Source organism: Pseudorca crassidens, chromosome 7 (genome assembly GCF_039906515.1).
Source record: "Pseudorca crassidens isolate mPseCra1 chromosome 7, mPseCra1.hap1, whole genome shotgun sequence".
NCBI lineage: Eukaryota > Metazoa > Chordata > Mammalia > Artiodactyla > Delphinidae > Pseudorca > Pseudorca crassidens.
Genome location: NC_090302.1, coordinates 47,726,309 through 47,733,937, shown reverse-complemented (window position 1 = coordinate 47,733,937; position 7,629 = coordinate 47,726,309). Strand labels below are relative to the sequence as shown.

Genomic DNA, 7,629 nt, shown 5'->3' with positions numbered 1-7,629 from the left:
ATACCAGCACAAAAGAGCTAGGTACTCATGATTAAGAAGAACAGAATAGTTTAATTAAAAAAAAATGGAAAGTGGCATCTATTTCTTTGTATAGAATGGAGTTCGGGATGTTGCATCTAAATTTGTAGCATCCCTCAAGCTACTCTGTGAATAATTGCAAGTTCAGAAGCTAGTGTTGTGTATGTGGTCAACTAATAACTCAAGATAAAACAGGGGACTTTTCTCTCTGAAAGAGCTATCTGGTGTGCCTATTGCTCCAGCATCAGAAGAGTCTGTCAGTCCGCTGGGTGTACTAATATATATCATTAGTATTGTTGGTGAGGAAACTTTCCTCTCCCCTTCTAGTTTCTTCTGGCTGGTTTAAGAATTAATTAAATTGACATGAGACATATTAACAGGAGAAAATAAAATTTAGTTTTGTACATATGAGAATCCCACATACATGAGAGGGTCAGAGACCTCACATACATGAGAGGTTTCAAGACAGAAAAGTAAAATGAGGTCTATATGCCATCCTGAGCTAAGGAATGGAATAGGGGCCTGGGGCTTCCAAGGACAGGAGGGTCATTCACAGGATGATAAGAAGAGCAGATGTTTGGTAATTAGCTGTTCACCCTGCCATATAGATGCGGCCACTTAGATAAAATGTATCTCTGGTAATGACTCTTTTTCTGGGAAAAATCCCCATTTAAATTAATCTAGGTAGTTAAGGGAGGGGCAGTAGTTTCTCTGAGTTCACAGAGTCTTCATTGCTTTTCACTCAAAATAATCCATATGCCAAGGTGGCACATCTTGGGGAGGCCTGTTGCAAATGCCTACAAGTATCTTATAAAAAATCTAATAGAACATCAGAAGAATGGAGACCTTTTTTTCAAATATGTAAAGATATCTAACATGCACGAAAGTATAGAATTTCCCAGCAATCATCCCGAAAGCTACCATTCTTTCTTTTTCTCTTTCTTTTTTTTTTTTTTGGCCGCGTGGCATGCTGGACCTTAGGTCCCTGACCAGGGATCAAATCCAGGCCCCCTGCAGTGGAAGCATGGAGTCCTAACCACTGGAGCGCCAGGGAATTCCCCTGAAAGCTATCATTCTTATATGTGGAGTAACTTTTTTAAACACATTGACATAGATCTTAAGAATACTCATATCTTTGATGGGAATGCTGCAGATTTACAAACAGAATGTAATGCTTTTGAAAAGAAAATATAAATAAGCTGGAGGAATAGATCTATATTTTGGAGGTAATGATCCTCCTAACAGACACACACGAGGCATTTGTCCTGCACAAGGCAATGGAGGAAGGAGTCTGGCACATGTGGATGGTTTCCCCTTTCCATCAGCATCCCTGAACTATTTTTGTGTATGATGAAGATGCTATTTTAGAACTAAGAGTTAAAACTGTGGAAAAAAAAAAAAAAGAGTTAAAACTGTGAACTGCTTAAAGGTTTAATGTATGTACCCAATAAACTTGTGGATTCACTATACACTATGATAGAATTTGAAGTGGATTGGAGCAAAATTTTGCTTGAATAAACAGAATACTTTTTATAAGATGTAGATGAATTTCAGCTATGCAGTATGATGAAACATGGGGGATTTCTAAGATTGTCATTTTTAAAAGTCCAATTATCTATATGTTAAGCATTCCATATTTAGAATGTATCTATTTTACACTAGGACTTAGTTAGCTTTCATGACTGATCAGCTGTTTATTATGAATAAATACCTTAATTACAAATAAACATTATTATACATAGTCAGCCTATAAAACAACACAGAAGTGAAATATCTGCCAGTGTAATAAATTTTAAAAGTCACTTTAAAGGTGGAAATTCTGTACATCAAGTACTATTCAGGATGTAACTCCAGTGGCATAATATATATAGGTGTATATTTTTAAATTATACGAAGGCACTACAAGCCTTTCAGGTATCAACTATCATTGCAAACCTTAATTTTGGAATGATATCTTTATATTTCCTCTGCATTATACACAAACTTTTTGCTACATAATTGCCTTACTCATCTGCCTACAGTGGCATCTGGACATAGAATATATTGTTGGTAAAGGAAAGCTGAAGAAAAGACAGTACCTAAAAGTACAGTTTATGTCCTTTTTTTTGGGGGGGGGGGTGTGCGGGCCTCTCACTGCTGTGGCCTCTCCCGTTGCGGAGCACAGGCTCCGCACACGCAGGCTCAGCGGCCATGGCTGATGGGCCCAGCCGCTCCGCGGCATGTGGGATCTTCCCAGACAGGGGCATGAACCCGTGTCCCCTGCATCGGCAGGCGGAGGCTCAACCACTGCGCCACCAGGGAAGCCCTCTTTAGCATCTTTTTAAGAAATGTGCTTTTATTTTTATTTAATGACTTGGGATCATGCCCTTAATATAAATAGCTTGGCTATTATGAGCTCTATACTAATACCACACTAAGGAAATTCTTTTGATGAAAAATTTCTGATTGTTGTTAAACTTCATAAATGATTAATTTTATTCCTTATATACTGAAAAATGTCTAAAAGAATAATATCATGAAGTATACATAAAAGGAATTACTGTAAACTACTTTCGACTGCCATAGCAATTTGCATTTTAAATTGCAAATATATTGTTTTCTACCTTTAATTCAAAGCTCATAATAAATAAAGAGCTAGCTGGAAGATCTTAGGGTGTGCTATAAAATGATCTATTCCAGTACCCAAAGCCATCAGCAGTCAGATTCTATGTCCCCTTTCTGGAAATGCTCTGCTCTGCCAGGAGAGGGCACCATTGCCTACCAGGCAAAGAGAGCCAAAGGCTTATTATTAAGTACATCTGCTTCTAGTTCTTGGTTTCTTTCTCTTTGAAGAAATAACCCAGCCAGTGTAGGTATGATTGGGGGTAGGTTGCTACAGCACTTGCGTGGGAATTCAAGCTTTTCTATAATGCCCCTGATCATTTCAATACCCAGAAGAGCCTGAGTTCAGCCTTATCCCTGCTGGGAACACAGAGTATAATTATAATTGAATGTTTGTTTTTAGAGGCTGCTGGCAAAACGGAGAGTGAGAGTTGAGGACATGATTTTATGTTTGAGGCAGGTCATGCAACAAAAATAAGACAAGGCCTGGGGGTCAGGAGACCTGGTTCTATTTTCAGCTAGACCAATTCCTGAGTAACTTCATACAAGCAAAGAGAGGGAAACAAGTTCTGTATATATTTAGAAGCTTTGCCCTGGATTTTATTATGCATGCTCAATATAAGGGCTCATATTTCTTTTACTTTGCTGTCATAATTATGAAAATTGGTGTTTCTATCACTTAAATGTTAATTAAATATTTGATATGGAAGAATACATTCATATTTTTTATGCATAGTATGTTTAAAGATTTAACTGCAGTTACTATTCACAATGTAATATTAATATAATTCAGAATTCCCTAACTAATTTTTAATCTAGCAAAGAACAGATAGCAATGGCTGAGGTACCGAAGAAATTTGAAAACTTGTGCATATTTGATTCAATATTTCTTTGAGACTCTCCTAAAAATAGGCATGCAATGCCTCAAGATAAAAATGCCCAAGTTGGGACTTCTCCAGTTTGTCCAGTGGTAAAGAATCCACCTTCCAATACAGAGGATATGGGTTTGATCCCTGGTCGGGGAACTAAGATCCCACATGCCATGGGGCAACTAAGCCCACATGCCACAACTACCAAGGCCGCGCACCTCACTGAGAGACACCGGGTGCCGCAAACTACAGAGCCCACGCACTCTGGAGCCCACATGCCACAACTAGAGAGAAGGCCACGCGCCGCAACGAAGATCCCGGGTGCTGCAACTAAGACCTGAAGCAGCCACAAATAAATAAATAACAATTAAAAAAAAAAGCCCAAGTTTCCAGAGGCAGAATTTTATATGGAGGGAAAACAACCCACATTGTTGAATTGTTCAAAATATTAGACAAAATATATGTGAAGGGGCTGGCGTGTAATAAATGGTCTGTTTTTCTGTTTATTCATAACATTTTATGAGTGATGGCTGCAGTTGAAGTAGCTCTCTCTAGCTCATAAGTCTAACCTGAAAACAATAGGACTATCTCAGGTGCAGGTTCATCACATTGTCATGTCTGAAAGAAAGACATATCCTGCTCCGAAGAGCAATAAAGAGTTATACAGATCTTAACTCTGGGTCTCATTGCACAACACACAACAAAACTTTATAAACCTCTTCCTTAGCAAACACCCACCTCTCCTTTCCTTTCCCCCATATCAGTTTCTCTAACTTCTTCAATCATTCTCTTTAAAACACTCACCATTCCAGCCTTCCTTCTGTAGTATAATTCACGTTTCTTCAGCATTGCATCTTTTCCATTTCATCTCTCAGCAAAAGATATCCCTTGGAAAGTGAAGGAAAGGGAAAGACTGCATTTCTATCTATACAACCTAAGAAGTGATGGGGGAAATTCCCTGGCAGTCCAGTGGTTAGGACTCCACGCTTCCACTGGAGGGGGCACGGGTTCAATCCCTGGTTGCAGTACTAAGACCCCATGAGCTGTACGGTGCAGCCAAAAAAAAAAGTGATGGGAATATCATACGGCCAAAAAGAGAAGGGAAAGAACAGGAGAGAAATAAACTACTTCTGTAAAGAGATACTTGGCAAAATGATGTTTACTTTTGTTAGATTTGACATCAGCCAAATTTGACACTACCTGGCTAAACTACATTATCAAAATCACAAATAGAGTCAGAAACTCCTTGACCTGGAAGAGATCATTAAGTTCAAATCCAACATTTTACAGATCAGAAGCTGAGACTCAGAAGGGTATTGGATTGTCCATAATTCCCTCATTGGTCACAAAGGTAGGATCAGAATTCAGATCCATTTACCCCGACCTCCTTTGCCCATTACGGCATACTTTCTTGAGCTAAGTGTTTAGCTATAGCATTTGCATTTTAGTGAGATCTTACGTAAGAAAAGCCAAAATCTTAAAACAGAAATAAAATCATCTTTCTTAGGATTTTCTCCCCCTGCTGCAATTATAGAAAAACTTTTCTGCTTACACAGAGAATAAACATTCAATATTAAAGTATTTATTAATTGCAAATATTTTTCATCCAAGTGAAACACTATAAATAATTCAGAAAAATAGTGTATATATTTTAATCAAAGGTGATTTTGCAAATATTTGGGAAACCAAAGGTAGGTAACATTACATTAGCTTACTTAAAATAAAATACAACTACAGAAATTTTTAAAATTAATCATCTCCATTTCTTTGATAAGAAACATAATGAACTTCTTTGTTTCTCCTTTACCATCGATGGTTTTGTTCTCAGATCAAGTACAGACCTTCATGAGAAGCAGTAAATTCTGAGTAGAACATATTTTCCAGCACAGCTATAGGCACTAGAAATACAAAGATGAGTGTGTCATTCTCTTGAGCACAACAACCTAGCCATACTTACTCTTGATTATTGAAACCATCTGACCAACCAGAATGACTTGCTCCTCTCTAACAACCTGTAAATAATTTCACAAAAATGTTTCAAGTTTTTCTTCCCAGAAAGTGAAAAACAAGTCTGCTCCAACAATACCTCTACTGTATGAAACACAAAATATGATACATTTCATTCTTATCAAAATATTGCTGCACAAAAGCATTTACCTTGACTTTCCTGGCAGCATACTTATGATACCCATGAAACCCATGATACCCATGAAACAGTTATTGGAAATATTCCTTATCATAACTGCAAAAGGCAGGATAACTACTTTTCTTCCCTGAGGAAAAAAAAAAAAAAGATATAAAGGTTTTCTGCTCCAGAATGAGCATTATCATCTACAAGCTGAAAAACTGAGTCTGGGATGGCATCATAGCTTTTGTGCAAGTAACAAGAAAAAAATTATACATGCACAAATGGCTTAATTATGATTATCTTCATCTGGGAACAAATCTGACTGTATACGAATCTTTGCAACTTTAGCTTGGTTTAAATTAAGGCAATGTGTGGTGGTCAACTGCCTGTATTTAAGTGTAAAGGTGAAATGCTAACATTTTTCACTTACCACATTGGCAAAGACTGTACATGCTAACTCCCTGTGTTAGTCGGGACACTGAGAAACTGGCTCTCTAATACACCATTGGTGGGAATGTAACCTGGCATAACCTTGCTAGAAGGCAATTTGGCAGTAGATATCAAAGCTTTAAAAGTAGGACCTAGGGCTTCCCTGGTGGCGCAGTGGTTGAGAGTCCGCCTGCCGATGCAGGGGACACGGGTTCGTGCCCTGGTCCGGGAAGATCCCACGTGCCGTGGAGCGGCTGGGCCCATGAGCCATGGCCGCTGAGCCTGCGCGTCCGGAGCCTGTGCTCTGCAACGGGAGAGGCCACAACAGTGAGAGGCCGCGTACCACAAAAAAAAAAAAAAAAAAAAAAAAGTAGGACCTAATGCTATGTTTCAAAAATTGTGCTTTTTAAGACTTTGCTTTTGAATACAATCACGGTTAAGCAAAAAAGAGGTTTATCACCACATTACATAAAAAAGCAAAAAGCTGAAGAGCGCTTAAACATCCAGCAATAGGGTTATAAGCATAGGATGGCATACTATGCAGCTGCTAAAAATAGTGTTAAATAAGATTTAATGGTATACAAAAATGTCTATGAAGTATTTTAAGAAAAAAAAATAATACACACAAGTAGAATCCATATACATACGTTTTAAAATCTGTAAAGAATATATATAACAGGGAATTCCCTGGTGGTCCAGTGGTTAGGGCTCCACACTCTCACTGCCAAGGGCCCAATCCTTGGTCAGGGAACTAATATCCCACAAGCCTCGCGGGGTGGCCAAAAATAAAACAATAAATAACGTTAAAAAAAAAAAAAAAAAAAGAGGGACTTCCCTGGTGGTCCAGTGGGTAAGACCCTGTGCTCCCAGTGCAGGGGGCCTGGGTTCAATCCCTGGTCAGGAAACTAGATCCCACATGCATACCGCCACTAAGAAGTCCACACGCTGCAACTAAGAAGCCCGCATGCCGCAACCAACACCCTGCGTACCACAACTAAGATATGGGGCAGCCTAAATAAATAAATTATATATATATATATATATATATATATATATATATATATATATATATATATATATATATAACAAAAACTTCCTGATGAGTCCCCCAGGATGGTAATCTAATAGTTGGCATTTAGTTTCTTCTTTGTATTTGTCTGTACTTTCTAAATTTTCTACAATAAATATGTAGTACTTTTGCAATTAAGAAAAATAATATTTCTTTTCTTTAAAGCCTGATCTTTCTCAGTTGATTGTTCCAATGTGATGACATGTATTTAGGAGAAAGTTTGCAACAGTGTGCAATTGTCTTCAGATTACACTTGCTGTTGCACATTTATGCAAGCCATTTGTCACCCTTGGCTCTGGAGCTCAGCACAGAGCTTCCTTTCCTTTAGCAACATACAATCAATCCAAGGAGGAGTGCCTCAGTGGACTGGCCCCAAGCCATCTACCCTTCCAAAACCCTGTTAGAGGAGCAGAAAGGCCAGTTCCCCCACTAATAGGCAGATGGTGAAACATCCTCTTGGCTCTTGTAAATCCAGCCATATTGGTTCAGACACAGCTGAAAAAAAGGCAAGCAAG

General features: G+C 38.4%; 1 pseudogene; it reads left to right on the top strand.

Annotated features, from left to right (window-relative positions):
- The first annotated feature begins 774 nt into the window (after window positions 1–774).
- Window positions 775–1,536, top strand: LOC137228348 (glucosamine-6-phosphate isomerase 2 pseudogene; annotated as a pseudogene).
- Window positions 1,537–7,629: the final 6,093 nt, after the last annotated feature.